The sequence below is a fragment of the Ictidomys tridecemlineatus genome, unplaced genomic scaffold (genome assembly GCF_052094955.1).
Source record: "Ictidomys tridecemlineatus isolate mIctTri1 unplaced genomic scaffold, mIctTri1.hap1 Scaffold_165, whole genome shotgun sequence".
Classification (NCBI taxonomy): Eukaryota; Metazoa; Chordata; class Mammalia; order Rodentia; family Sciuridae; genus Ictidomys; species Ictidomys tridecemlineatus.
Window position 1 is genome coordinate 58,856 of NW_027521443.1, and position 27,386 is coordinate 86,241.

At 38.9% G+C, this 27,386-nt stretch overlaps 1 protein-coding gene across 1 annotated transcript in view; it reads left to right on the forward strand.

Annotated features, from left to right (window-relative positions):
• Nucleotides 1–6,612, forward strand: part of LOC144372812 (TATA box-binding protein-associated factor RNA polymerase I subunit A-like) — a 50,583-nt gene extending 43,971 nt beyond the window's left edge. Inside the window, exon 8 of the mRNA XM_078036056.1 lies at nt 5,725–6,612. The gene's annotated coding sequence lies outside the window, so the exon portion shown is untranslated. The remainder of the gene's footprint in view (nt 1–5,724) is intronic.
• The last annotated feature ends 20,774 nt before the right edge of the window (nt 6,613–27,386 follow it).

The window sequence follows — 27,386 nt, forward strand, 5'->3', positions numbered from 1 at the left end:
CCAGCAAACTGAGAGGCAGGAAGATTGCAAGTTCAAGGCTAGCCTCAACAACTTTGCGAGGCCCGGTGCAACTTAGTGAGACCCTATGCAACTTAGTGAGACCCTGTTTCAAAATTTAAAAAATAAATTTAAAAAAAGGTAACTTCCATGCAACACAATTCAAATTCTAAAAACGAATCAATCTTGGGCAAAATAAAATACAAAGGCAATTACTTTTAAATTTACAAATGCTAATAAACACATACTTCATTTGTAGTCCATTTCAAAAAATCTAAAACCATAATGAAAAACCTAGAGGGAGTATATCAACCCAGTTAGCCCTGTGCATTATGCAAGTTATAACCAAATCTAAAATAGAAGTTCTTCTGGGCTGGGGATGTGGCTCAAGTGGTAGCGTGCTTGCCTAGCATGCATGAAGCACTGGGTTTGATTCTCAGCACCACATAAAAATAAATTGAAGATATTGTATCCATCTAAAACTAAAAAATAAATATTAAAAAATAAAATAAAAATAAAGTAGAAGTTCTTTTATAGGTGGCAATTATTTTTATTCGTATGATTTCTGTGCCAACAATTACGAGTAGAGGGAAGAGGAATGAAAAATTTCCACAAAAGCTTCTTTTTAGGAATTTCAGAAAAGATATGTAAACATATTGCTACTCCAGGTAGAGGAAGTTGTTTTAAAAAATCAGTAGGCAACAGGTATCAGATATCCCATGGAAAGAGGACCAAGAAAATGTATCAAGTAAAAGTCTGTATCAGCAAAACATCAAGCTAGAAACCTAGACACACACCAACTATCCAGGAAGTTGTGTGATAAGGCTGTGTGCACTGCCCACTCTGGAAGGGTCTCCACTTACATCACTCAAATCTGGTTTTATCTCTGCCTCTTATACAGGGACATTATGAAAGAACCTTTCATTACATGGTTACAGTGCAGGAGGAAAGTCAGACATGCCACTGAATGAACACATTTGCCTTGTGGAGCAGCGGGTGTGAGCATACTGCTTCATAAAAAGTGATCTAAGGAAAAGATCATTTGTTAAAAATTTCAGTAGGGAATTGTCTTACTGCCTTGCTGCTTGCAAATATTTGCTTGAGTATTAGAAATAAAAAAATCAACTTAAAGAAAAATTAAATGAGCAGTTCAGAACAAAGGCAGCACTGTGCCATGTGAACATGTCTGTGAAGGAGAAGAATCAGGTTCCTATCCAGAGCTGCCACAAACCAGCTTTGTGATCTTGGGAGAACCAGGTAGCATCCAGGGGTTTCAGCTTCCTCCTGTCCAAAGGAGCTGGAGAATATCATCTCTGTGACCCTTTCCACTCCAATAGTTTGTGACTACAACACTGAAAACTCAGAATTATAAACAAGCCTCAGTTTTTCTCTTCAAACAGCAACAAAAGCCCTCAAATTGTAATGTTACTTCCTGTTAGCCTTATTATAAGATATACTCACATATGTGGAATTTAAGTGGCCACCCCCTTAAACAAAGGGCCATAAAATCAGGATGGTCTTGAGAAAACTGGGCTACAAAAGAAATATTCCCTGTCTTCTAGCCTCAAGCCATGAAATTTCAAATTATAATAGAATTATATTACTTTTTCAAAAGTGGAGGGAATAATCAGTATGCTAGTCTATATGGAACAGCGTCCTCCATTCATTGATGTAAAAGCGGCCATAGTTGTTATTGCTGGTACTATAAAACCTAGGTTTCACATTCTCCACCATGAGGCTGGAATTCTGCCTGCAAGTCACATCACTGCCTCAACGTGTTGAGTTGAATGTTGGAGTCACATTCACCTAAGGTGTTGACTCTTAAACTGGTAGTTTTGCCATCAGGCACAGCAGATCTAGCTGCAACAGGGCAACCATGCCCTTGGCAAGGTATACCTGAGGTGTGGCCAGCCATTCCAATGTAAATTACATTCTTCTCTGTCATTTATATTTTTAACTCTTAAAGGTATTAAGGACATGAGAGTATTTTTAAAGAAGCAAAAATTTTTGTTTAAAAACAGTCATGTAACTAATTTCTTGAAGACTTTGGATTTTCATGGACCAAATACTCCTAAACTGAGACATTTCTTTAAAGTCAGCAAGATTAAAGTTTTCCATAGAGAGAAGTATTTCAATGTTAGAACACAATTATCACGTGTATTTTTGATCCCTTGTTAAGCCATTAGTTTCTTCTCAAACTACAGTTATCACAGAACAATACACTGGAAAAATGACTGCAGGGCATTCAAATGGAAACTAAGGTTTAACCAAAAAAAAGTGAGAATTCTATTTTTATTCAAGCAAATCACCATTGGAAGTACTCTATAATTTTTAAGAGCCCGTCTTTTTATTATTGTTATTGTTAGTCTGTGAGTTTTTTTACAAACATCTCTTTCATCTTAATTCAGAATTTTTACATAGTTATTTCACATAAATTCACTTACATTGCATAAAACTTTGGATGCATCAGAAAAGGTGTCAAGGCAAAATAATTTTCATAGGAAGCTCTCAGGTCTGCCTCAGTTATAGTGGAAACAAAATGTTTCCCTTAATTTATTTTTAATACACTCCAACAACCCCCCCCAAAACTATATGTTTTAACTTGTCCTTGTAAAGAGAAGATGAGAAATCAAGGCATGTGTTTATTTCATAGCAAGATGGTAAACATCAGTGAAGTAATCATTAATCATAACTGATTCCTAAGCAAAGATGTTGGCATTGGCGCTACAGCCAGTTACCAGCAACCACTCCAAGTAACTCTAGAACATTAATGCCTATTTGATTTGGAGGAGAATAAGGAACATAATGCTGCCCACAGTGTACTGTTCACCTTTGCCTCTCTCCTTCCTGGGGCCTTGCAACATCACAGGCCAGCTGTTAACCAGATGCAAGCACATGAGCCACAGAGTGTGAGAATAAAAATATTAGCATTATTTCCATGGAATGAGTCATGTGGTGATTATAGAAATAATCAGCATTAGCATAATACAATATTTGTTTTGTTCTTGAATGTTGTAATACCCTAGGGGGAAAATTATCTTTATTTGAAAAAGGTTAAAAATGTAAGTATGTGTTATATATCTTTGCTGGAAAACTATGGGAAATGGATTTGTTGAAACCACATGGAAAGGAAGAGGGAATCAACTAAAAACAGAAATCTAATAAATCTAAAATATTTCCAAATGAAATGCTTGTGGTAAACTAATTTCTTGTAAACACTGCACTCAAGTGCTTTGAACAGTCCCAGATGGTGAACTAACTTTGTGGTCTTATGATAAAAGTCAGCCAAAAAAACCAAAGTGACTACAACTTTATTATTGAAGTAGTGGGAAACATAAGATCCATAATCAACCAATATGTTACTTTGTATTCCTCTGCAAAATTAAGAGAGTTGGAGAGTTTTACTAGAGAGTTTCAACTAAAATTTAAGTTTATGTATGTTAAATGGAGAAAGAGAATTAAAATAATAATATCACAGTAGAAAGTAAGGTTAAAAACTCTGCTTATATAAAAATATTCCTAAAATGCCATAGTTTTGAAATGTACTACAGGTCTAAAATCCTAAGTTATTGTGAACTATTTTTCAGCTGACAGCTGTAAAATTTTATTCAAGAAAAATTAAAAAATGTTTTTAAAGTTGGATCATAAATAGAAGCTTGTGATTTACATCTTGACCAAAAATGATACCTGCTGAGCCTTACCTGATCCTCTGTTAATAATCCATCAAAAGATTCTGGCATAGACTGCATAGGTAGAAGCTGGCACAGTGTGCCAAAAGTAAAGCAACTTTCTTCATACTTCTCCAACAACACACCAGCACCATCTGAGCAGTTACATCACATGATTTTCCTTCTTTACCTTAAGGGAAAAAAAAAACTATTGCAACACTAGATACTCAATTACTCACACTCTAGGTTTCTTAGAACAAGCTTGTTCATAATTTCCCCAAGAATAATCCATTTAAACAAACCAATTTGTTATATGTTCTATTTATTCGGGAGAAAAAAAATCTAATATTTGTCAAGCATGTGCCATGAGGAGAAATCATGCTAAGTATTTTTTAATTTGTTGTTTTCAAAATCAATTTTTTAAAAAACAAAATATTCCTTCAAAACTTAAGTCTAACTTTTGGAAATTAATGAAACAAATTCTCTTAGGAAAGGTAGCAGAATACAACAGTTACTACTATGCATTATGTAAAAATGTGGATGTTTAACCGATGTAGTTCTGCAATCTTTGTAATGTTTTGAATAACCAATAAAATAAAAAAAATAAAACTAGGGAGCTCTAGACAACTGTACAAATAAATTATAAAAGAGAAAATGATAATTTGAACTTCATCAAAATTATAGATTCCTGGACCATGTTTTGAGACTGCTTCTTGTGGCATCAACATATACATAGCTCACAGTGAGAGATATTCTTCAAGAAAAGGCTTCAGAATGTGTCCAGTCCTCCTTTCAGAGCAGCACATATATGTGACTACTGTCCAATTTAATAAAAAACATTGCATTCCTCTGGGGCCAAGGACAGGTTTTCTTACTGATTCCTATAACATACCTTGGCTTCCTAAGGCTGAGTTCCTCAGACATAAGATTGATAAGTGCAGAGCAACAACCTGGATGTTCCAGTTCATCCCCAGAGGCTGTGTGGATGAGAGAATGGGTGTAAAGGTTTCAGGCTACCCATCTAATCCCAAGCAAGAAGTCCTTTTTATCTGATATAAGTCTACCTCCAACACCTATCACACCATTTAGACTGACTGGTTAGCTTGTTAGTAAGACACATTCTTGTATCTAAATGGTTCTTGATGATCAAAGTATCTTATGAACAACTTATTCTCAGAATACTCACAATATGTAAAGAGCACTCAAAATTTAGCAACATGAAAAAATAAATTTAAAAATGGGCTAAAATTTCAAGCAAAGAAGGTGTGCATATGGCAAAGGAGCATGTGGACAAAGGATAGCCATGTCACCCACAAAGAAAATGGGAGTGAAATCAAAATGAGATGTCACCCTGCATGTTTATTAGACAAAAAATTAAAACAAAAGCCAAAAACCCAAATAAAAATATGATAATGCCACTCACAGTCAGTCCTGGCCTTCTAGAACATTCTGAAGCCTAAGAGGACTATGTGACCTGAGCCACGCTGCACGGCCTAATTGATGGTGAGACTGAGATTGCTCAGCCCTCTGTAAGAGTGGAAGCAATGAGACACCTTATGTTGTATCAAAATTACAGGGAAATGAAAACATTAAAACAAATGTTAGGAAACTGGGATTTAAAACAGGAATTCTGAGAATTAAAAAATGTTCTACTTCTTTGTCCAAAACATGTTGAGTGATGTGATCAGTACTCGCTGCTTTCTTTTGGTCAACTCACAAAACAGAGGGAGTACCTTTCCTGGGCCCACAGGGATCTTCCACTACTCTCTAAGCTCTGTGGGTTTCCAGCACTCTGTCTTTTGCTCTCAGGGACAGGACACAGCTCTGGGGTCTCCAGATGCGAAGGACTTGCTACTGTGGCTTCCTCAGGGATGTTTCCATAGTGTCACCCTCCTGTAGCCACCCCATGGAGGTGGTCTGGTTGCACATCTGTGACAGCAGTGTGGGCAGGGCCATGGTCACACTACCTCCACCTGCCTTTGAATTTCCTCTCCCAATACTTTCACCTCAATTCATCCCTGTATTTTAATTTTCTATTTCAATTCTCCATTATTGAAAGCTGTTGCAGGTTCACCACTGGAGGAGAGAAGTAAGCACAACTGGACTCTCTTCTGTCAAGTGAATGAGAGACATTCAGAGACCGTCACCTGCAGATTCCAGAGAAATCACAAGATGGGCCATTGATAAGATGCCCAGCTGCCACTCACTAATGACTTCTGGACTGGAGATCTGGTGGCTAAGGTTGTGCCCTCTGTATTTCTTACTATCAGTAACCAAGCAGCTGGAGCTGGACCACCTTGTTGGAAAGTTGTGCTATTTAATTAAACCACAGTAGCTGAAAAGTGTGCACATCAGAACCAGGCAAAGCAGGAAGCACTTCTCTGCTGAGAACACGGAGGATCTTCCATCCATACTGAGCTGAGGGAATGTGCAATGGCACAGCCATGTGGAAACTGGTACCAGGCCTGCATTTTGCACAACCTCTTCAGGCCTACCTATTAAATCAACTGGCTTCAGTGAAAGCTCAGACAAAAACCTGCCAATTGTGTTTATAGAGGTTTTAGTTTTAATTATCCCAAATTGGATGATGATGCAACACTCCTTAGGAAAAGGACAGGAACTATTCTTGCCCTCAGGCTATGCATGCATCTCAATGGCATGCTGCAGAGACAGGAGGTTGTCACCAGGACTGGCAGTGGATGGCTTGGAAGAGGTTGGCCAGTCATATCACATAGCAACAGAGTCAATGATAGCAGATCACTCTTGAAAGTCACTAACAAGGTAGATTTTGAATGCTCTCATCACAGTAGGTGATAAGTATAGGAAGTTAAACAAGAAGAGTAGCTCAACCTGAGCATGCTACCGTGCCTAGTAGCAGTGTGTCCCTCACCATGGATACATCACAAAAAAAATTTAAAACAAGAAGCATCAAAAACACCATGAGGAAGGAGAGAAACTAGAGCTCAGGCACTGCCCCAGTACACTTCTATGGCATCTGGGAAAGGCAGCTCTGGGGCCTGATTGGCCTGTGTCCCAGAACACCAGTTGCTGTGACAGTGAACTGCATCCCAAAACCAAAAAAAAAAAAAAAAGAAAAAAATAGGTTAAAGTTTTCAATGTTAATTTTTTAAAAGTTGGAATTTATTTCTTTTTAGTTTCTTTCCCTGGGTGACTTTGGAGGCTAAAAGGATTTTGTGTGTGTGTGTATATATATATATATATATATATATATATATATATATATATATATATATATAACAATACTGTTCAATGACATAACTTTTACACTGTAATAATTTGTGATAATAATGTAGCCCTGGAGGTGTAGCCATCTAAAATCAGGTTGCAACTGTGCATAGGAAACAAAAGCCCTAAACCCAGATTCCAGAGGGGCACATACCAGCAGTGACCAGCTGTGACAACTATATGATGGGTGTGGAGATTAGGAACACGTAATACAGGGTCAGCCGTGGGAGCTGAAGAAGCTGTCTGGGGCAGTAGGCACATTGTCAGGTGTGTTTTTCTTAACAACCGTACCAAAACTATTTTACAATTATGTGCATCCTAGTTAATAAACATAAGCCATTTCTAAAAATTAAAAGATCTAAATTGCATGTTGGCTTATAATAAAATATATTAGATCTACTTAATAAAATGAAATACAAATAGTGGTTATTCTGGGGAACTGAGTTATAAAATATGACTGTCTTATTTATTTTGCCATTTTTTACATTAACTTTGAAATGTTCTGTGTGATATGATTTTATTCCTACCAGCACATACATTTCTTTGACAATTCTTAGAGTGTGTGTAGGGGGAGGGGGACCCAACATCTGGACAGCCCCACGTGTTGCCACCTGTTGATGCTCTGCATCCTGGATGTGCCCCAAAGTTTCTGTAAGCCTGGTCTCCAAAACAGCAAGGGTCACAGGCAAGTCTTTAAGGAATGATTGGATGGTGAGTACTCTGATCTTTCTAGTGGCTCCATCCACTTGAGAACTTTCACTGATGGCTGAGTGGGCTCCTGGGCAATGGGACCTTCTCGAGGGAAGTGGGCCTCTGGGGAAAGGCTGGAAAGGTTTGTCTTTTCCCACTTGACTCTATATGCTTTCCAACTTTGGCCGAGGGCAGCTGAGCCAGCCAGCAGTGGCCTAAGACCTCTGGGACCATGAACCAAGGCAGATTTTCTCCTCTACATCATTCCTGTCCAGTATTTTGATCATAGTGATGGAAAATTAAGACACCATCATCATATTTTCTCCTGTAAGTAAAAATAATGACATGCGAGTCTCTGATATCTTTAATCTTATCCTAACATTCCTTCTTGAGAAGTTCCGGAGGTCTGTCTCTGTTGGGCAAGGTCCACGTGTCCATTTGAATTTAGATAAGCCAGTTTCTACAGTGTGTCTGTGTTTCAGTTTATGATTTAAAACTCTTTTAAGTGGATAAACTTGATTCATTTTAGTGTTTAAGTAAAACCACAGAATTAAATAATAATTTATAAATGTAAATTCTGTGGAACAAATTTAGATACAACTATACTTCTGTAAAAATAAATCAATTCAATTTAAAAAATACATTTTTGTATGTTTTTTAGTTTTGATATCAAATTGTTACCAGCTGACTCTAGTTTTTGTAACACTATATCCTGGAGATATGAAACTCTATAATTTTTAAAAAATGATTTGCATGTGTGTGTGTATTAAAAAGTCAAAACCCTAAGAGTGCATGGACTATAAACTAGGTAAACAGAATTTCCACTTGGAAAATTACCTGTTTATTTCTAATTTGTTTATCATTCACTCTGGGTCAACTTCAATGGTAAGTGTTCAGATAATAATCTTAAATAATTACTTAAATAATCATAAGTGTTCCGTTTTTTTTCCACCATTGGCGATGACGTTAGCTGCAGACTTTTCATAGTTCCTCATTATTAGATTATTTCTCTCTATTCTTACCTTGCCAAGAGATTTTATGATGGCTTTAAAATTTTATCTGATGCCATATTTTTTCCGCTTAAGTTGAGTTAATAGGGGAATTTTTTTTCCTTTTATTCTATGACTGTTGTGAAATGCACTGCTTTGTTTTTATATACTAAAGTAGCCATTCTGGAGGAAAGAACCCACTGTTTTGTGAATTTTTATATATTGCTGAATTCAATTAGCTAATATTTGTAAGGGATAATGGAGTCCATGTTCATGAGGGACACTAGTGTGTGTGGTTTGCTTTGTTTTGTTTTCAAATGTCCTTTATTGGTTTGAGTAGTAGGGTTTTACTGGTCTCACATTTTCACATGCAATTTGCATAAAACTGGTTTATTTCTTCTTTAACTGTTTGATGGAATTTACTATTGAAGCCCTCATAGATGAGTTTTCTTAGAGGAAATACCTTTTATATGAATCAAATTTAATTTCCCATATTGTGGACTAGTCACATTTTCTGTTTCTTCATGTGTCAGTTTTGACAGTGTGTCTCTTTCAAAGGATTTTCCCATGTCATCCAAGTTATTAAATTGAATGATTTAAATTGTGCATAGTATACTCATATTATTATCCTTTATACTGATATCTCTCTTCATTCCTGATATTAATAATTCACATTTTCTCTTAATTATTAAATTACTCTTGCCAGAGGAGTGTTAATTTAGCAATTAAATAGAGGCTTTTCAATTTTATTGATCTTTCCAAGAATCAATTTTTGATGTTACTGGTTTTTCTTTATTGTGTGTCTATTCATATTCACTGGTTTCTAATCTTGTCTTTACTATTTACTTCTTCCACTTAACTTAGATTTAATTTACTCTTTTCTTTCTAATGCCTTAAGATGGAAGCTTAAGAAATGGATTTTAAATCAAATTAAATTTCTTCTTTACTAATACAAGAATTTACAAGCATATATGCTTTAAAAAACTCCTTCAAATTTTACTTTGTTGTATTTTCCTTTATCAGTCAGTTTGAAATATTTCCCTTGTAATTTTTTTTTTAAACTCATGGGTTATTTGGGAGTATGTAGCTTTTTTCTACATTTGGGGGGATTTGCTTGCTACTTTTTTGGTTTTGTCATCTAATTTAATTCCATTGAAGTCAAAAAACATGCTGTGCTTTGTAATCCAGGACTTTTATATTTATGAAAACTAGATTTTGGCCCAATAGTTGGTTTATCTCTACTGTTTCATATCAAATAGAAAAGAATGTGCATTCTACTCTGGTAGGATTTCATTTTCTAAATATCAGTTAGATTAAGTTAAATCATAGTACTGTTCAAATTTATGCTATTTCTTATTTGGGTATCATCTGCTTATTCTATCAATCATTGAGAGGAAATTATTAAAATTGTCAACTATAATTGTGTATTGTTGATTGATCATTTTAATTCTGCCATTTTCTTTTTATTATTTTTAAATTGTCTGATAATGTACTCTTGTCTTCAAGTCCTTTTTATCTAATACTAATATTCATGCTTTCTTATGATTAATGGTTACATGTAATTGATCTGTTTATTTCTCTAAATAAATTGTCTCTAAATAAGCAGCATATAATTTGGTATGAAGTTACATAATTTTTTTGTAACTTTATCTCAGAAGCCTTAAGAACATAAACAAAGATAAATTTTAAACTTAAAAAAATGAACATAGAATGTTGACCCCTCTCTTCCTTTATTAATTACTCTCCAGAGCTCCAACAAACTCCATCAACACAGAGACTGGGTCCACATTTGACCAGAATAATAATCAATACACATATCTATATTAAGCGTGAATTGATGCAAACTCTGGGATCTACTGGGGGGACTGCAAATAATACTAAACTGACTGTCAATAATACTAAACACGTATTCTATTCATGCTAGATCTGGCATCAGATCACCATAGTTAACTGGTCAACAGGCCAGCTAGATAGTTGTTCTACCCAGTTCCAGATACCATTTGAATATTTTCTGAATGAAGTAGCAGCTTTGGAAGAATTTCAGACTCTTTGTTATTTGAACTGCAAATTTATCTCAAGATCCTGAGCTGCATCCAAGGGTGAACAGAGCACAATTGTAAATTCTGTTTTAACTCTCACACAGACACCACTGACATGCTTTCGTGTAATTATTTAAAAAATATAACTGGGGTGAAGGTCATGTACATGACAGAGAGCAGTAATTTATTCTCCCCCAGTGGCCGATTAGATTACTGTAGCTCTGGTCCCCTCACTCTTCCTGCAGACCCTCAAAGGAGTGTGTATAGGCAATGTTCTCACGAGCCATGACCTCATTAAAAAGCCACCCTACTGTGTACAGGAAATTGGTAGAAAAAGAGGTGGGACAATCCTAAGAGAAGGAAACCATTACAAGGAACAGACATCAGTGTCTGAACCTAGGAGAACCTCATTATCAATCTTGAAGAGTCAAACCATGGGAAATACCATCTCTGGGAAAATAGGTTAATAAAAATTACTCTGAATCTTTGATATTCCAAAAGATGGCATAGATCCTGGGCCTTCTTTATATGAGTTTAGAATCATATTGGAAGGACTTGAAGAAATAGACTCTTCTGAGAACACTCTTCTGAGAGTGGTTGTCAATGTCTTTTGCTTTTAATTCTTTTTGCAGGGGCAGGGATTAATCCCAAGGCCTCCTGCATACTAGTCATTCCACCAATGAGCTAAAATCCCAACCTCCATGTCAATGAATATTCACAATCTCCATCCAAGGTCTGTGGGCTCTTAGGGGAATCTACTTAGACGATCAAGTACAACCTTTGATTTCTTTCTTTCTTTCTTTCTTTTTTTTTTTTTTGATGCAGAAATCTCTTGGATGGTGACTGTTAGGGGTACTTTTGAGGTGGCTCTCTCAAATTAGTCGAAAATCTTGTGGTCCAGAACTCCTAATAGACATAAAAGAAGATTGTCATCTATTATAATTTTGGAAGACAGAACAATCAGGAATAAAAAGAAAAGTTACAACATGTACTTAAAAAAAAAAAAAACCTGAGGATGAGACTCTTCCTTCAGTGGTCTTTGGTGCCAAATTTGAAAACCCATTCTGAAACAGATGGACTAAACAGTCTCAACTTAGTCTATTTTTCCCAATAAATATAAGCAACTCAGAGCAAGTAGTAAGACATGATAGAACGAGACCAAATTTGCAGGATACTCTACTACAGTAGCCCATCAAAAAAAGAAAGCAGTTAGTCAATCAAATCACAGTTTGACACTTTGGTTTTCTTTTTAACTGAGTTGATCTATCAAACAGTCTGAAGAAAGTAGATCATGGGGAGAAAAATAGCACAAAGCCAGAAATCAAGATTTGAATCAGCTTCCACTTTTAATTCTCTGCAACTGATACTCCACGCAGCAGTGAGAATGTGGGCTTCCAATCACCAATCAGGGGATCTTGCACACATGCTTAGAACCCTGGAGGGATTTCCCATTGCTCTTCAAGTCTAAAGCGCATCCCCTTTGTCTTTCTGTTTTTCGAAGTTACAGGATTTTTGCATCAGATGGTTCCATTTGCACTGGAATGTTCTTTCTGGGCTCTTGGAAACAGGTAATTCCTTCTCATCACTCAGGCCTCAACTCAAATGTCACCTTCTCAAAGAGAAATTTCTTGAATAGTATTACCTCTTGGCACTTGGTCCCCTTCATATCATCTTAAGTTAATTCCATCTCTATCTGACAGTGTAATTGATCTGTATATTTCTCTATTGCATGTCCCCTGCCCTAGAATGTAAATTCGTGAAGGCAGAAAACTTGCTGTCCTGTTCTTCTGAGCTTAGCGTAACACCTGTCACGCAATAGGTGCTCAGTGAACACGTGTTGGATGCATGAGGCAAATCGTGTCTGGATTCAATTTCCAGATCTGTCACAAACATCACATGCATACGATTGTAGATCCATTTTCTATTCTGCCCTTGAGGGTAAATGAAACTTCTCTTTGGAATTACAATAAGTTATCACTCCCTCTTCTTCACTACCTTGCATGCACCCTGTAAAATATGAATTGGGAAATGAGGGCACAGAATTGTCTGTGAGAATTACATTGGAAGAAGAATCCATGATGGCTTGAATCCCAGATTTAAAAAAAAAATCAAAGAGGAAAAACAGAATAGGAAAAACTCTTCATGATTTGTTCAAATACATTTACATATCTAAACTTCCCAGCAGTACAAGTGGTCAAACCCCAAAACTTAGCTAAAGGAGAAAGTAGGAGGCATAGACTGGCATTTCCTGTCACTGTACATGGAAATCAGACAGCTACTCGAACCAACCGGATCATGGAATTCTGTAGCTCTGGCTCCACATTGGGGAAGCAGCCCTTGGATGATGAGTTAGTCAGATTATATTTGGTTTTGCTTACAGGGAGAGAATGTGCTGATCACACATACTCAAGAGTTTTCCAGTCATTGTGACAAGGGTCTGTCATTCATCATAAATTACCAGATGTGTATTCTGGTATCTCTCTTGGTCTTGAGTGCTTTTTTTGTTCCAGTGAGTCATTTCTCTGGAGTCCCACCACCTCCGAGAGCTCGGAGAAGCCAGCCTCTGGCCCAGAGAAGAAGGCAGGACCTTGGACCTCAGTTACTGACCTCAGAGATAACTTGGTTTCCCTGCAGCAGGAACAACAACAATCCCATTCTAACCATCCATCCAGCATCCCAAGCATATGCCTGGGGCACTAGCAAAGACAGTGATCACAAAACAAAAGCAGAAATTTATTTTTTTTTAAATGGAAGTCATTTGAGATTCCAATATACAGAAAACAAATAGAGCATCATCTAATTTCTTCCAATTATTTTACAGTTGAGCACAGTTTGCATTTGAATGGTGGAGCTAGAGAGTAGAGAGGCAAGGCCTCTATAATCACCATCGTGTTTAGGTCCACGGAAGACCTTAATTCATTGCCAGCAACAGTGTCTCAAGGTGGCCTGCAGCAGCCTTTCTGATACAAAAGACAATGATGCTAAGTAGATTCGTCACCTTCATATAGCGCTGCATGGGACCCCATGAGAGAGGGAGGGCATCTCTCATACCCCACACCTGACACCTTCTAGGGGCTTCTATCATCTTCTACCTTCTTGCCCAGTCTCTACCAGGGTCTCATCTTAGGGAAACCCCAAGATAGCCACTCACTGAGTCTTCTGACCCTCAGTGATTCCAGGAAAGATTAAGGACATGAATGCAATATGGCACTCTGTGGCTGTCCTCTCAACCTTATACCCAAGTGTCAGAAGAGAAGGAAAAACTTCACTTTCTGTCAGCTCTTCCCCAATCCTCCTAAACATCTTGACCTCCCTCGGGATCCGGGAAAAGTCAGGCCTGAAAGTATAAATATTTTGTCAATTTTCAGGACATTCTGTGTCTACACAATTGGGTGCCTGATTTAAATCTCCTGAGCTGCTTTTAGAGCAACCTAAGTCCCTAAATTATTGAGAGCCCTGCATGGAACTCACTGAAGGCAGAATGATTAGTGATGGATGTAATTAGAGCAGAGAGACTAAATCAATGACCAAGGGCTTGGTGAGCCCCAAGTATGCTCAGATGACAATAATGTAAACAGAAAAATGTAGTGGAAAAGGGGGATGGAAACACAGGAAATAGAATCCTAGACAAAGGTACGGGAAATACAACCCTCTTTCTGCACCATCCAGGATGCTGAAATGTGTATCCAAGGTTTGAGCACAGTACTAACACATATGAGTTCCTCGAAAAGTGTTTATAAATTGAATGAACAGGATGAATGAAGCCATTGTCATGTGTTCAGAAGAAAAATGTCAATGGTCTTTTAAAGAAAAAAAATAAGTTTCCTATCTAGAAACTTTTCCTGAGATTTTTAGGACGCTCTCTCCACAAAAATTGACAGACAAGAAAGTCACAAAGAAACATAGATTTCATTTCTTTTTTGCTAGTATTGTGAGATTCTTGCCTTCAGAGTGGCAAGTCAAACTGAGTATGGATGGAAGGATCCAAGTTCTGCTAGCAAGATACCTTTTTGATCTCAGTCCCTTAGAAGTACAGATACCACCTGAGGTCTGCTGGCCTTCCATCCTCCACACCCTGGTGACCGAATCATCTGGACAACCTTCCGAACTTCCAAATGAGAGTCTCTGGAAGAGTGAATCCCTTCATAAACCGTAGTTTATAACTCTTCAGAAGTGCATTTTCCTTCTAAAGTCAATTTTTGTTTTATTTGTGAGGAAAACAAACCATGTGCCTTCAGAACCAAAGTGATTATTTGATGGTCAAAAAAAAAAATTCTTTTTGCCTCATATTACACCTGTCATGTTGGTGATCTCTCTTATCACCTGAGTTGCAACTTTAGATTTTCTATTTCTGTCTCTCCTTGGTGAGTACCTTGGAAGAAGTGACGACATTTTATTCATTTTTGTAGCATCAGAACCAAATAGACCTCTGCACATGCGTGGGTAGTCAATAAGTGTGTGTAAAGCCTTAGTGCCCAGAAAATATGGGAGGAAATAACAAATGAATGAAATAATGAATGAATGAATAGATGAATGAATAAAGCCATGTGTAGGTTATAGTGTGAACCAAGCAATGTGTGACTGAGTGCACCATGTGTTGAAGCAACTGTGACATTTAATCCTTTGGAATCTGGAACACATCTCCATTCAAACCACAAGGGAAGGTATAGGAGAGCAAGATGGGAGAAGAGAGGTATTTAGTTCATTTTTCACCTCTCAAACTCACCTGCCCTCCAAAGTAACCCTACCCTACCTGGAACTAAAGCCCTGTATTGTAAGCTTAACCTTTCATACATATTCTCGTCCTGCCCAGTCACAAGAGCGCTCTGCCAGGGAAAGATTGTGGGAATGAAGCCAGAAAGTCTCTTACGGCAAGATGTTGAGCCTCAATGTGCAAATACAAATACTGCACTCATCAAGTTAAAAAAAAGATTTTATAATCTTTATTCTGAGCAAAGTGCCAATTTGGCAACTGGCCACTTGATAAGAGAATAAGTCAAGTTGATATTACGGAATGGCATGAAAATCTAACATATTTACATGTATCTGCATAGCTCCAATGGGCAACCCTTCACATGTCATTTTGAACTATGTGACCCATTCCCAGCTTTTACTAACACCCATTTCTCTCTCTCCTAGATTTTACTCGATGAGATGGCTACACTGTGGGTGTGTGAAACACCAAGTAGATCAACCATATTTCTGCTTTAGAAATGTCTTGTAAAGAATGACATAGGAGGGTTGGGGATGTGGCTCAAGCGGTAGCGTGCTCGTCTGGCATGCGTGTGGCCCAGGTTCGATCCTCAGCATCACATACAAAACAAAGATGTTGTGTCCGCTGAAAACTAAAAAAATAAATATTAAAATTCTCTCTCTAAAAAAAAAAAAAAAAGAATGACATAGGACATGCCTGGGGTCTTATTTCTCTTGCCATTGCCAAAACACAAAGCATTTTGGCCTCATGATACAGGTCAAGAGAAGGTCAACACAACCTGAGCATTGCAAGATCCCTGTCTCTCCTGCCCTTTTCTAGCATTATTGGCCTTTTAGGAACCTAGTTAGGATCCGTCAGTTTGTAGTTTTTTTCTTCAATTTTGCAGTAAGGGTATTACTATTAATATTTCTGTATTTCAACAGAATTTTTGTTTTAAAAACCAGGCACAAATGACCAGTAAGACTGAGGCAGGAGGATCACAAGTTCAAGGCCTGCCTGGGAAATTTAATGAGACTCGGTCGCAAAACACAATAAAAAAAGGTTGGGGACATGGCTCAGTGGCTCACTTATAGAGTGCTGCCTTACATGGGTGCGGCCCTCGGTTCTCTCCCTAGTACCAGCAAAACAAAACAGGTCAAACAGTCAAATTCACAACCCAATCCATCGGAGTCTGACAAATGACAACCATATCTCCAAGATTAGGAGGCATAGTTTTGGAAGAGTAATGAAGGTAGATTTGGGGAGGAAGTTGAGATAATTCTCTGTGCTAATATTTTACATCCCCACAGGGTTTTGGATGTTTTTTTTACCAGATTCCTTTCAGGTCTACTACTTCATTTAATCCCATATACCATAATAGCATACCTCTGAATCACTTAGGGTGGTTCTCATTTGTATAATATGATATATCTTCATTCTAGAGCATTAAAAAGGGCTATGGAATTTGCTGTAAAATTCATTTTTAACCACTTATAGAGAATGAATCATGGAATTAAGAGAAACGTTAAAACTCAACAAGGCTGGAGAGCCGGTAGATATCCTTCATTTATCTGCATGACATTCATGTCCCAGGAAGGTGAATGACTCATTCAAAGTCATAGAGCCAGAGAAGGTCAAAGCCTGTCCTCATTCCAGATAGCCATTTTTTTTAAACCTAAAGATATAATAACGACTGAACAAAATTGGGAAGTGAAAAGCCATTTGTCAGAAAAAAAAAGAAAGAAAAAGTCCAGAAAAATGTATGTCTTAGAGCAATTCTGCTACATTCAATTAGCTTTGGTGTAGCCTCCCAAGTCTGGTGCCTCATGGGGTGGTACCCACCAGGCATCCTGTCCTCTTGCTTTCTGTGAGTCCTTCCTGGGTTGCTCAATGTACACCTACTCAACACTTAAAAAGCGTCTCTTTTCTGTGTTTCACACTAGACTTTATTTTTAGTTTGATGTGCTTAATTCCCTAAATAGCTTTATTAGGAGGGTATTTTATAGACCATGACATTCACTCATTTTCATTTGTGTAATTCAGTGTCTAATTTACTAAGAGGTGCCAACCATCACCAGAAATCAGTTTGGGAACATTTTCAATGCCCTGATAAGATTCCTCGGGTCCCTTTAAGTTGCATCTCCATTCCAATCTCTTGGAAAGGATTGGATCTTTCTCTTCAGCTCTGAAAAGAAAGTCAAGAGAAACATTAATTGTTTACCTTGAGGGAGTTTTGATCTATTACATTCCCCACACTCCAAAGACTATTTTGTCTCCACGAAAATAGTTTTCCCACAGTGGTTTATCTCAGAGTGGGTCTTGGGTTGTTTGTTGCTGGGATAGTAACTCCCACTAAAGCTTTCAGATATGGGCAAGTCTTCTCTTGCCTTCCTAAAGCAAGATGGGTAAGATTGCTCTGGTTGTCCCTCTTCTCTTGCCCTGTCTCTAGTTCACCTCTGTTTAGTGGCTAATGAGTTAAACTCTGGACACAGGAAGATCAGTCCATTTCTCTGTTCACATAAATAGCAATTCCCCATCTGTTCACCTACCCCTCTTTTTCCTAGTGGTGGAAATTGAGTGTGTGGGAAGCAAGTGTCCATCAGCTCTTTTCTGGGTGGATGGTTATTTCTGTGGGTCACCTGCACTTACTCTGTAACTGGCTTCCTCCCCAGGGTATTTTCATAACAACAGAGCTCAGAGAAAACCGACAGATCTACCTGTTGAGAAATGGCCCCATGCATCACTGAGTATATATTTCATATAGCTACTAAAAAATATACTATCGGAACATTATTATTGATGGAAAAATGTCCTTGTGCCCACATATTAAGGGGAAAAACGAAGATACAAAATTAAATATATGGCATGAAACCCATCTATAACCAATGTAGTTAGATACATGAGCCTAAGATTATGTGTATAAATATATCTTTAAAAAAAACAGTGGTAGAACACTTGCCTAGAGTACACGAGACCCTGGGTTCAATTCCCAGCACCGCCCTCTGCTACCACCACACAAAAAGACAATGGTGGTCATCTCTGCATGGCCGGGGTATGATTAATTTATAATGATCGATTTATGTGTTCCTGATTTTTCAAATGCTCCATGAAGAACACGTGTTACTGTTGTAATATGAGAGATGGAGCGAAGAAACAATGAGGGTTACAACAAGAAGAATGAAAGATCACAGCATCCTGGGCTGGGCGAGTGTCCTCTCTGTCTGCCATAACCAAGGTGCACTGTCAGCACTGGCTTCTTCTCATTATTAACATCACTGTTATTACTGTGCTAATCACAGTGTACATAACTCCTTCCCTGGTACTAATCATCCGCCACACCTGGGAGACAGATCTGGGTTGGGGAGACGAGGAATCCCGAGTAGACAGACAGTTTGGACTGAGTTCAGAGACGAGTTAGCCAAATGATCAAGGGAACAGGGAGGCCTGTTTCTGGTGAAGAGATGAAAGGATCTCCATTTTTATAGCTGGGCTGAGCAGAGGCTGGGCTGAGCAGAGACTGGGGGTGAGCTGGTGGGGGGGGAGGACTAGAAAACAGATCCAAAACATAAGAAAATCATGAGCAATAAAGAGTGAGGAGGGAGCCAAGCCGAGCCTGCTCCCCTTTGGTAATCGGATGCTCCACTGGCCGGAAATATGGAGTATGAACATCAAGGAGCCTTCCACTGGCACAGCCCATTCAGGTTCAGAGGTGATTCTCATGGGAAGGGAAAGCCCCACCATTCAGTAAACAGAACACTGATGTTGCACTACTGTGAAACCCTCTGGCTTCCCAGAGCACTTTGAGCCTTCAGTCCCACATTCCTCAAGGTGAGGAGAGGCCCTCTGGTTAGAAGCTCAGATGCAAAAATGCATCCATCAATTACAGCCCAGGCACTTCTGGGGGAAAAAAAACCTGGCTATGGCTCCAGCAGGCTCGGAGAGCTGCTAAGCTCTGAAGCTTTGACCCAGGCATCTCCACTGTTTATTTCTCTTTCTTGCACCCACTCCTTCAGCAGGATCACCCCAGGAGGCTCCTGTTACCCAGATCTGTACTAAAGCACATCTGAGAAGTTAACTGAACAAAAGATTTGACCTTTGCCCTTAAGGAGCTGGCAAGGCTCACGGTGTCAAAAAGATGACCTTCCTTAGGTGTTGCTGGCCATGCTCTGGCACCTCCTGAAAAAAAAAAATTCAGGGGCCCAGAGCTCGAGACCAAAGATGAAATGGGGCAACCCCAGCAAAGACAAGTGAGGGTCTCTCAAACAAAGCCAGTCTGGCTGACCAGGGTCAAGTGTCAGTCCATTTGCACAAGCTCACAGAAAACATCCACTCCACCCGCCAAAGGAGGAGCACCTAGGTACGAGCTCAGGAGGCTTTGAGCAAAGGAATCAATGTATTAGCTCTTTTCTTTCAAGAAGACCTGGTGACAGGGAGGTAATATGGATGGACGGCAGAAGACAGGAAGCCTGGGGATCTATCAGGATCCTGCTGCAAGGGTGGGTGGCTTGAACGAAGTGGTGGCAAAGAACACAGGGAGAGCAAGAGATGAAATGCTATGCCAATAGGGATCCAACGGAAGGTGGTGACTGTGCTATTGCTGAGGATCAGGTTTCTAGAACCACTGACTAAGGGGTATTGATTCGAATTGGTGCCTTGAAAATCAGACAGGAAGAGTTACGGCTGTAGGGATGGCAACAGGTTCATTTTAGCTAGGTGAGTGTTGAGTCTCAGCAAATCATCTATTTACTCCAGCAGGCAATTGGAAAGATAGTTCTGGATCTTTCGAGGGAAGGGCAGGATCGAGAGGAATCTATCTGTAGGACACAAGAGTGTTGGGAAGTGGTCCATGGGAAAGAAGTACCAAGGATGAGGAAATGCTGAAAAGAAAACCTTAAAGAGGGCTACTTTGAATGAGGTACCTTGGTACATGAAGTATATTCAAAGGAAGAATTTATAATAAAAATTTGTAGGAATGAAGAGGTGGCCCATGGCTGCAGTTTAGATGCGAAGTGTCCCCAAAGGTCATGTGTTAAAGGTTTGGTTTCCAGACTTTGGTGACACTGTTAGATGGTGCATGCTTGAAGAGGTGGAGCCTAGTGGAATAACATTGGGGGGGGTGTAGCCCTGAAGGAGCTATTGGACCCCTACCCTGCCCCTTCCTGTCTCTCTATTTCACTTCCTGGTCACCATGAGGTAAGCACCTTTGCTCCTGTGTACCACCTGACATGATGTTCTGCCTCACCACAAGTGCAGAAGTCATACAGCAAACAAACCATGGACTGAAATCTTTAAAACAGTGAGCCCAAAGAAACCTTTCCTCCTTTTAAGTTGATTTTTCTCAGGTATTTGGTCATACCAATGGACAACTGACTAGGACACCCATAAGCGGAAGCCATATAATTAATTCATTTTATTAAGTATACACTCAAAGAGCTTCTTCTGTGAGTCAGGTACAATGTGATTCTGAAGATAAAGAAATGAATGACAAATGGGCCCTGATATTAAGGTGCTCATGGTCTAATAAGAGACACATATATGGGAATGTGACTGCAATTATTGATACAAGAACTCTCACAAAGTTAAAAATTGGTAAAAACAAAGAAGAAAATGATAACTTAGAATGGACAGAAAAGGGTTTTGAAGGATACGTAAGAGTTGACAAGACGACAAATAGGAGGAAATTATTGTAGACTGTGATAATAGCACACGGTAAGATAGAGGGTTAAATTAATAGTGTTACAAGGAATGAACAAAGTCTTGGAGGATGACTACAGATATAAAACAGTTGGATTCAATTAACAAGATTTCATGTTGATTTGTGTTTTTTCAAATTTTTTTGAATAATAAAAATAATAATTTTCATAATTTCCAAGCTATTTCTACAACCAATTTCAGATCAATCGAAGTATTCTATTTTCTAGATTAAATCATCTATCTTGCACCGGTCTTCAATGTTGGTTTCATATTAGAAATACCTGGAGAGATTTTGAAATGTTGGGTACTAGGCCTTATCCCAGAGGAATCTAATCACAGCCTGGGGCAGGGAAATGTTGAACTTTGGTAATTCTGTCTTATAAATGCCCATTCGTTAATTTTATTGTTTGGGGAGCAATACTTTCAAATCTTTAGTCGGCAATAGAATCTTACAGAAGTCATGTTAAAACAGATTTCTGGGCCCCTACTGAGTGTCAAATTTAGAAAACCAAGGATTGGGCCTCATAATTTGCATTTCCACTGGCCAAATTATGTTGTTATTTTTTGTGCATGTACAAATAGGTAACAACAAATCCCATGATTGTGCACAAAACCACCAACCAAAAATGTGGAAAAATAAGTCAATAAATTTTTTAAAAATTTGCAATTCCAACTAATTCCCAGAGGACTTTGCATTTTAAAAGTGAGGTAAAGAAGAAAGTACGCATTGTATAAAAACTAATAATACTTTGAAAGAGAACTCTAGAATGCAGCCATTGGTAAGCCAAAAGTAATTACATTTCCTTCCCCTGACTCTCTGGACTATCTTTTTTTCTATCAGTTAACTCTGGCCAAGATAATGCCGTATAACAAAATTTCTCAAAACTCAGTGCCTCAAACTATAATAGTTTATTCTCAGAAATCTGTGGGTTGGTGGAGACTGGTCGAGTCAGGTAGGTCTCAACTACCTGGACATGTGCACAAGTCTTTTGACTTTGTCCTTGGCCAGTTACTCAGGCCTGGACATATTCACTTCATGCTGATGACAAAGTCACAAAAACAAAACAACAACAACAACAAAAACAAATAGGAAATGCACAAAGTTTCTTGGTGTATACACTCAGAAGTATATATACATGGCTTAGGCCTCCATCTTTGGGCCCAAACACAACACAGTTAAGTGTCAGGGTAACAGCAATGTCACAGGACAAAGTGTATAGATAGAGGGAATGACAAAGAACTCTGGTCATGTGTTTGGATGTCACCCTAAAGTTCCTGTGTTAATTCAGCAATGTTCAGAGGTGAAATGATTAGACTGTGAGAGCTGTAGCCTAATTAGTCCATTCTATTTTGAATGGACTAGGTGGTAACTGTAGGCAGGTGGGGTGTGGCTGGAGGAAGTGGGATACTGGCTATGGGCCCTGGAAGGGTACATCTGCCCTGTAGCCCCTTTCTCTCTCTCTCCCTCTCTCTATGCTACCTGAGTAGTCTCCCTCCACGCACAATGTGCTGCCTCACCTTGGGCCCAGAGCCATGGAATCGGCATCCGTGGACTGAGACTTCTGAAACCATGACACCCAAAAAACTTCGCCCCCTCTTGCAGTTCGGAAGTCTCCCTTGACTGGCTTTGGTCAAAGGCCATGTCCTTATACTCAATTAGTTAGACCTTTGGCAGTTTAATCAAGGAGCACAATAGATCTGATTACCTGCGTAATGACGGATATAATCCTATCCTTTATTGATAAAGCCACTGCTCTGCACTCAACCATAATGAAAACCAGGGGGTGGAAATGATTCTTTTAGTGAAGACTAATCTATGTCTTTAAGATGTGGAATCTTTTAGGAAGGGGGGAGGTGACATGCTCTCCTTTCCATAGGTTTGCTGCCCACAGTGGTTTTGCCATTGACCCTTGAATTACAGTGTAGAGTTATTCAACATGAAAAGTATCCTTATGACTTATTTGGTCCAGCAATGCGACAGTTATTCTTTTTTTTTTTTAAGTAAATACAAAATGCCAGATTAATTCAGGTAAAAATCACAAGTTCTCCTTGTGAAAGGAGTGTCTGGATTAGTCCAGAGAGGCAGCCTGTTTAAGAGGGGGACATTATCACATAGTGGAAATAAGACCCGCCTGCCACTTGCTAACTGTGCAGAATTAATCAAGCTTTCTCAGTACTTTAGGGTTCAATTCCCCTGTGTCTACGTTTGAAACTCAAAGTCCTTTTTCTTTTCAAAATTCGATGCATCTGGGAGGTTGTTGAAGCTGGCAGCGGCTATAAGGGTTCAACTTAGACCCTGGAGGTTTGTAGCTAATTTTTAAGTTAGCAGATTTTTAGTTTTCTGATGGTCTCTGATGGCCACCAACTCTGATGGCTTGGCGATTGACGTAAATGTATTCTAACCTTTCAGACTGAAAGTCATAGCTTTGGTCTAGAAGAAAATGAGGCTACCCTTACTCTGAACTGAGGTGTCTGTAGGTATTTTTTACTGGTTACAAACTCACTTAACAAAATAAGAGGACACATCGATACACATGTTTATTCAGCCCCTTGAAACTAACCCCCTTTCAGCACCTTGGTCACACTGTTGTGAAAACAGCAAGGTAATTGCCAAGTTCAATCAGCTGCCATGACGTCATAAATGGAAAAGACCTGTGAATTGCTCCATTGCTAGGCATTAAGGCCGGGGAATGATGTCATTCTTTAAAAATAAATAAGCATAACCTAATGTTTTTTTATTAATAGTCGACTAATTGCTGCATCAGAAGAAGGAAAGCTTTGTAGAAGGGAGTGAGAAACGGCCTCTGACATCATACCAATGGCACAAGAGGAACTTTATTCTCTGGGTGTGTGTGCGCGTGCGCCCATGCTCACACACAGGTCAACTGGCTTGTTAAATAATGAATCCCTAGATAGTGCTGTAAGACACACGAAGGGGTGTCAACGATTTGATTGGTTCCCAGCTGGAAAGAATTAGAGACTGGAAAGGACAGACTGATATGATGTGACACAAGGTAGTAGCATTGGCTAGGGAGAAAGGGGGGAGGAGTGGAGCTGTGTTGAGTCACCCCTCGGGCTGTCTGTCACTGGGTATCCTCTGTTTCAGACCCCCTCAGTGGGACAGAATTTACTGTGTCCTCGTTTTCTTATGCACTCTACAACTGTGAAGCCTTGGTAAATTCACTGGATTAGATGAAAACAGAGTTGGCAAAACTGTATAAGTGAGGGACACACACACACACACACACACACACACACACACACATCATTAATCAATAAGGAACATTTAGAAGTCACGGAGCTGTAGAGGAATCAGATTACCCAGGTATTATGAGCCTTAAGTAGTTATAGTTTTTGAAACATTTTTCTTATCAGTGCCTTTGAATGCAGTTATGTTTTCTCCCCAGGAGATTGAATTTGTTTCTATCTGTTTGATTCTGAATGTTTTTTTTCAATGATTTTTTTAGCAATGGGACAAAGAAAGATCCTTTCACAACTTCGGAGTATCTCCATTGTATTTCCTATGAATAGATGTCATAAAGTGCTTGCTTAGATTGAAATACATGATTAAGTCCTTCATGCATTACTTTATACATAACATAGATGGCCACATGCCTCTTATGTTCAGTCTGGGCTTTCTTGGTCTTTTTTAGGTAGGGGAAACATATCTACATGGATCATTATTATAAGGAAAAGAGGACTGGAAGTTATCACCAAGGAAACAAGTCTTAACATAGGTGGAAGAGCCCTTACCCAAAGTACTTAGAATTAAAAGTGTTTCAGATTTCAGATTTTTCCAGATTCTGGAATTTTATATGTATACAATGAGTTTAGTTGGGGATAGAACTCCAACACTATTCACTAAATTTATATACCTTATATACATAATCCAAAGGTAATCTTTTTAATAAACCTGCATTTTGACTGGTTCGTCACAGGAGGTCAGATGTGACATTTCAGTCTTTTAAGGTCATATCAGTTGATGCTCAAAACAGTTCAGATTTTGGAGTATTTTGGATTGGGTAGTTTTAGATTAGGGATGCTCACTATGTATTGGGTTCTCCATCAGTGTCCTAACAACTTGAGTAAGCTATGTCTCTAGGTTGCATTGCTCTTTGAATGTCCTTTGACACTGAGTCACAACTAGAGGATTTCTTCAAAAGAAATCTTTTATCAAGAGTAGGAAGTCATCCTATGACCCTTCATAACCAAGAATTAGAAATCCTATACCTCTCCCACCACTTCACCACCGACCCCCTATGAGATCCTAATTATCAACTGTGCATGAGGATGCAAAGTGACCACCCTGGCATGGTGGCTCCTCTGTGCTATTCCAACAGGACTCTGTTTATAAGTAATGAGATGAAGAAGGGTAACAGTGAAAAGGAGGACCAAGAGGGAGACAACCCTAGTGAGTAGATGCCAATATGAACCACCTTTCTAGTAGGCAAGGAGAAGTATTGAGAAAGACATTAGTCTTCAGAATAATAACAATTACTAACAACAGCAATAATAATAATTGAGAGCCAGGCATGGGGGCCTCTGCCTGTAATCCCAGTGGCTTGGGAGGCTGAGGCAGGAGGATTGTGAGTTCAGAGCCACCCTCAGATAAAGCGAGGTGCTAAGCAACTCAGTGAGACCCTGTCTCTAAATAAAATTCAAAATAGGGCTGAGGATGTGGCTCAGTGGTCGAGTACCCCTGATTTCAATCCTTAGTACCAAAATAATAATAATAACAACAACAACAATAACAACAACAACGATGATAATTATAGGGAATAAGAGACAAGATTTTTGTTGTATGTGACCTATTCTGGTTTTCAAAGAATGGTCCCATTGTGAGGAATGCAAATTCTCAGGCTCCCCCAATCCCTGAATAAGAAACTGCATACATGTCCCAACCATGTGTGATTTAACAGCTTCTCCAAGCAGGTTGGTGGTGCACACTGTGGTGAGAACCACTGGCTAAGAAATTGCCTCAAGTCAGGCCAGTTGCGATTTGTACTTTCTGTAATCTCTTCTTCCATGCTCACCTGACCCCCACGGTACTTGACGCCCCATCTTTGTCACACTCTCTTTGATCACTGCTGCTCACTATGAAGGGAGCCTGTGAGTAGGAAGAGATAGTCTGAGTGGTTTGATAGCTGATGGGACTTGGGACAAGTCCAGTCACTTTCTGAGCCTCAGTTTCCATTATCACCAAAATGAGGAACTGGCCTAGAAAATCTCTAAGGGATGCTTTAGAGTTAATATGATATGGTCCTATCAGTTGTCCATGCTATTATTCTGAACCCTAAATGTTCATTACTGCTCCACATGTTACAGAGGCACAAGAAAAAGAGAAGGGAGTCTGAAAATACTCTTTGACACAGCAGCACAATAAACAATGGGGGCCTTGTGGATAGAGACCCTCAGCCCCCCCCCCCCCAAATGCATATGACATCACTATCTGAGACAGCAAGGGTGATCTATAACAATTACACATGTCTAGATTTATCAGTCTGCATTTTTGGGACGTACACTAAAGATAGTGTATTAATATCATTACTAAGGCCAACAAATTCTCTAGACATGTTATTCTCAAGTAAATAAATATTGAATGATTAAACAGCAAATCCAAGCAAAGAAGCATTACAATGAAGTATCATAATAGATTTATTGAATAATGACTTGTAATAACAATAAATAGGAGATCCAAATCATTGAAAAAACATTCTAAAACCAGATGATACATGCATTAGAAAGGAGAGACAGTTCCAGGATTATTACATTATTTTATTTTATTTCATGTAAAAATATTTTTAAAAATTTTTTTTTGGTATGAAAAAAAAACTTAAAACAGATGAAAATAAGAGAGAAGAGAGTAATGAACTCTCAAACTTGTTGGAGCCAAAGTTTAGGGTGAAGACAGTGGTTCGAAATATACACAGTGAGGATCAGAGAAGCATGAGGTAAGACATTAAACCCAGAAAGTCACCAGCATATCAGGAACAAAATGCTCCCCTTGCAGATTTAAGTGAAGAAATTGTCTTAGGCTGGGCTCTATACAGTTCATGGTGAGATGAGCTGCCCATTGATTGTGTTAGACAGCTTTCTGTTACTATAATGAAAATGCCTGAGATAACCGATTTATAAGGAAAAAAGTTTATTGTGGCTTACAGTTTGGGGAGGTTCTAGTCCCTGATTGGATGGTTCTATTGCTCTGGGGTAGAGAGGAGGCAACACTTCATGGAGGAAGCACTTGGGGCAACAAAACTGCTCACGAGCGCTGAGGTCCCCCAATCTCCTTTGGAGCCACACCCCTAGAGACCTAAAGACCTCTCTATAGGCCCCACCTCTTCAGGGTTCTGTCACCTCCCAATAGTGCCAC